The 5,091-nt window shown below is 34.8% G+C and overlaps 1 long non-coding RNA gene across 1 annotated transcript; it reads left to right on the top strand.

The window, feature by feature from the left end:
• The first annotated feature begins 1,462 nt into the window (after nt 1-1,462).
• Nucleotides 1,463-3,670, top strand: LOC107014060. The gene is made up of 3 exons (XR_001456175.2): nt 1,463-1,624; nt 2,612-2,700; nt 3,617-3,670. It is a non-coding gene; the product is annotated as an uncharacterized LOC107014060 (long non-coding RNA).
• Nucleotides 3,671-5,091: the final 1,421 nt, after the last annotated feature.

Raw genomic sequence — 5,091 nt, 5'->3', positions numbered from 1 at the left:
ATTGACATTGATGCTGATGTTGACTTTATTATTCATGTTCATGTTCTTGTTGATGTTTATGTTTGCGTTCACGTTGATGTTGATGTTTACGTTAACATTTACTTTGATGATCAAGTTGACATTGACGTTGACGTTGATGTACACGTTGTCATTCACGTTTACATTTATGTTGACATTGACGTTCATGTTAACATTGACGTTCACATTCACACTACACCATTTTAGGCCTATGACCACACTTATTCTGGACTACACTTGTAAAGTGATGCCTAAAGTAGTTTTGGGAACGCTTTTAAAGCGTAGCATAAAATTTTTAACTTTTAGCTACAATAATTTTGGCAACACTTCAAAAGTCTACTCTTTAATAATATAAGATACACTTTATAAGTGTTGTTAAAATATGACATAATTGGCAACACCTATTTACATATATGACCACACTTCTAAAATGTCCTATTTTTATAATTTAACAAACAATACTTTATAAGTGTTGCCTTAAAATTTTTCACTAATATATTATATTTCCTCCAATATTTTTAACACTCCCTCCAATTTTTATTGGCCAAAAATATAAACATTAATTAATAATAAAACAAAAAGACTTTCTATTTCCTTCTCCCTTTCGGTTTCCTTTTTCTGAAGAACTCACGCTTTCCCTTTCCTTTCTCTGATATTGTGCTGAAGATGGAGCTATTTCCTTCAAGTCACGCTTTCCCTTTCCTTCCTCGAGGTGAAGAACTCACAATTTCTTTTATCCAAGCTGAAGATTGAACTGAAGATCGAGCTAAAGATCGAGCTGCAAAACACATCGAGCTGACCGAGCTTTCTCTTCTCCGAGCTGAAGATTTCATCAAGTTTCATCATATTGAATAATTTTTTACATTTTTTGTTTAGAAGGAATTGATTGGGGTTGTTAGCAAGATGAACTGAAGTTAAGTCTCTCCGTCACACTTTTCTCTCAGATTTCTCGTTGCAGGACTTGATTTTAGATAGATTTAGGGTTTACCTGGTAAGAATTCTATCTTTGAAAGTCTAAATTCTAGCTTTAGGTTTTTGATGTTCTTGTGTTTTTGTACAATTTTTGGGAGTCTAGCCCGTAATTTAGCTTTACTAGTTGATTTCTGGGTGCCCTGAGCCTTAATACCTTATATCGTGATGTTGAACTACTGAAAAGCAGAAAACTGAATGAACTGTTATATTTAGTTGTTCGTTCGATAAAAGTAAAGAATTGTGAAGATTGAGTATAATTAAATGATGGGCATTAAACAGAACAAGTGTTGTTGTAATAGGTTATCATGATATTTTGAATTTGATATGGAACCGTTACTATAATGTTTTTATTGAACATTACTCATCCAGTTTCTATTTATATGACATAGTTTCAATCATTTTTTTTAAACATGCGTGTTAAATTTGGTTTGACATTTATGTAGCTATAAAACTTTTGAAACATGTAGATTCTCCTGAGTAGCTAAGCTGAAACACAGAAGAATTGAGTTGAAGATTCTCCTCTCCAGATTTTGATTTGCTCGACGAAATGAAGAGTTGATGCTGAAGAACTGGGGATCGAAGAAATAAAAATCGAAGAGCTGAAGGACGGAAGCTGAAGAACTGATTTCATCAAGTAAGTAAAAATTTAGACTTCCTTTAGACACTCAAATAGAGGTGTCAAGTAGTATTGTGAGAAATGTGTGTTAAGGTGCCCTTGTTTAATTGCCACTGTATGCCCTTGTTGTTGACCCTGCTGCTGTTTAGATTGCTGTTGCTGAGTTTTATTGTTAGTTGGTGCTCTATTGTAAGGGTTAAGGTCTGACTGTACCCCCTCATGAAAAACATTAGGCAAATTCCCTCCTCTTTTTGCCCCTTTCTGCAGAAGTGAGGCTGTATTAACAACCCCAATCCATCCCTCCTTCAACTTCAACAATCTTAGTAGCAGTTTTAGACAAATTATTTGAGTAAGGTTTCATAGCTATGATACCTGATATTTTGCTATTGACATCCCCTCCTTGTTGCATTTTTTGTTTTCCTTTATCATTTTCATGCTCATACCTGTTACATTAAGCATTTTGGTAACTCAATTTTATACTTCACCCTTATCAAATTAGTCTCAATTTTACAATAAGCTTGGTTTGTCTAGTGCATTTTCAAGTATAGATAGTAACTTTAGCAAAATCAGCCGTTTTGGCCATAAGTATAGATAGTAACTCTATTTGCTGGAAATGTGTCAAAACGCGGCTGGGTCGGCGGACCTCGCGACGGGACGTCGTGGTCACGACGAGTCGTTGTGGACCTCGCGACGGGCCGCCGTGGACCTCGCGACGGGCCGTCGTAGTGATGAGAGGTCGTCGTGGTCATGACGGGCCGTGGTCATGACGGGCTGTCGTGGTCATGACGGTCCGTCGTAGTCATCCGTCGTGGTCATGACGGGCCGTCGTGGACTCCGTCGTCCCATACTTGCAAGTTTCTTCTGCTACTTCTCTGATCTTCATGACGAACATGCAGGACGGACCGTCATGGCTACGACGGTCCGTCACGCTTTCCGTTACAGCTGAAATTTCAAATTGATTAATTGTTAAATTTCTTAATTTTGTGTTCTTTCTTGATGGAACAGATTTGTTTACTAGAGGAATTGATATTCAAGCAGTTAACGTTGTTATCAATTCTGATTTTCCTAAGAACTCAGAAACGTATTTGCACAGGGTATGTATAACAGATCTTTGATCTTGCTTATTGACTTATATATTGTTTTTGCTATTTCATCATTGGTAATTTATTGTTAGTGGCTTTGGTTTGAATTGAGCTAAGGTTTTGTTTCTCTTGACCACTATTCATCTTGCTTGTTTGGTATGGTTGAAGTGTAGTTTTGCTATGTCAGATTTAGTTTCCTTGTTTGATCGTGTGGAACATATTAACTACACAAGGAAACTAATCTAATTTTCTTTAATTTTTGCTGCTGCTGTAATCTACAATCTGGACTTGTCTCTCTTTAGTTGTTGTTAATGTATTTGGTTTAAATTGAGCTAAGGTCTTGCTTCTTTTGTTTCACTGTTTTTTTGGCATTTGTATAGAACATTGGCATGGTATGGAATCTGCAATCTGCAGATTTGTTGTTAATGTTTTCTGTAACTGCTGCTTCTATATATAAATATTTCTGTCAGTAAAGTCTATTTTCTTTCTTATTATATAGAATATCCATGTTATAACCATAACTTTTGACATCCTAGTAGAAGGCATGCTTCCATAACTACAAACAAATAAACAAATAATTATTAGGAGAATCTAATTGTTTGTGTCTCCTCATTAATTCCTTTTTTCTTTAGTGTTCGTGTTAGTTTGCGTGCATCATGGTTATTGTATAACACCAAATATTTTATATTGTTTCTTATGAAGTTTGAACCCTAATGCAATTATTCATTGTTGTTGAACTCATTTGGAATTCTAGACACCTAAGGGAAGATCATCTACTTTGAACATCAAAAGACAAGTAGGCATCTACTTTGAACATCAAAAGATGCAATCTAATTTTCTGTAACTGCTGGATTTCTTGCCTCTCTATATTGTTGCAATCTGAACTTCTTACCTCTTCTATATAACTGCCAATATCTTATTTGTGTAGGGAAATGGAGGTGATCAAATTTGAAGTGGATGATGAAGAGTTTTTGAACTATTGTAAAAGTTTAAATACATATTTGATTTATTGTGTACACATTTAGAATATTGATGTATAAGTATGGGTATGTACACAACACATACTATCTTTTGGTTGTACATGAAATATTTCTCGAAGTTTATTTGAAATATATAGCTTCAATTTAATGATTAATTAGTTCATTTTGTGTTTTAGGTCACTTGTATGTATGTAAATATATTATATATATTTGTGCTACATGTAGGCTTATAAATGTTGAAGTTACACTTTGTAAGTGTTGCTCTAGGTAGATAAAAAGTTACACTTTGAAAGTGTTGCAATAGATGACCAATAAAAGGCCACACTTGTTAAGTGTGACCAATAAATTTGAAAAGGCAACGCTTTTAAGTGTAGTCTAACAAAAAATAGGTGTTGCTAATGCACATCTTCAAAGCGTGCCCTTATACCTATTTGGCTACGCTTTATATGTGTAGCCAAAGATGGCAACATTTAAAAAGTGTTGCCTAATGTCAAAGGTTACGCTTCTTTTGGGCAGCCCCTAAAAAGTGTTGCTGAATGTCCAAAAGTGTAGCCTTTTATCAAAGGCCACACTTTTTGCTAGTTTAGGCTACACTTACGTAGTGTTGCTGTAGGCCGAAAATGGTGTAGTGTCATGTTCACATTCAGGTTAACGTTCATGTTGGCGTTGATGATCATGTTGACGTTCACCCTAAATTTTGGGTTTACATTCACGTTTATGTTCACATTGACATCCAAATTTACATTGATGTTAAAGTTAATGTTCAGCTTTACATTAAAGTTCACTTTTATGTTCACATTGCTGTGAATGTTGACATTCACGTTGACATTAACATCCATGCTGACGTTTATGTTGATGTTTATGTTCACGTTGATGTGTTCGTCCAGATTCACGTTTACATTAATGTTCATGGTCATATTAACGTTGTCATTGACGTTGACATTCACACTGACATTAATGTTAACATTCACGTTAACATTCACATTTATAATAACATTCACATTCATGTTGATGTTCACATTGACATTCCTATTTACATTGACGTTGATTATAACGTTAATGTTTACCAACACGTTGACATTTACTTTTACATTGACGTTCATGTTAACATTCACATTTGTGTTGACAATCACGTTGACTTTGAAGTTGATGTTGAGGTTGACGTATACATTGACATCACATAAACGTTGACGTTCACATTCAAATAGACGTTGACGCAAACGTTTATATTCACATTGATGTAACGTTTATATTGACGTTCACGTTGAAGTTCACGTTGACATTCACATTGACATTGACGTTAATGTTCACATTCATGTTGACGTCGACGTTAACATTTATGTTGACGTTCATATTTATGTAGATGTTTTTATTTACATTCACATTGACGTTGACATTCAAACTAAATTTTACACTTACGTTG

The sequence above is a fragment of the Solanum pennellii genome, chromosome 3 (assembly GCF_001406875.1).
Source record: "Solanum pennellii chromosome 3, SPENNV200".
Lineage (NCBI taxonomy): Eukaryota > Viridiplantae > Streptophyta > Magnoliopsida > Solanales > Solanaceae > Solanum > Solanum pennellii.
The sequence above is the reverse complement of the archived record's forward strand: the minus strand, read 5'-3'. Positions and strand labels throughout refer to the sequence as shown.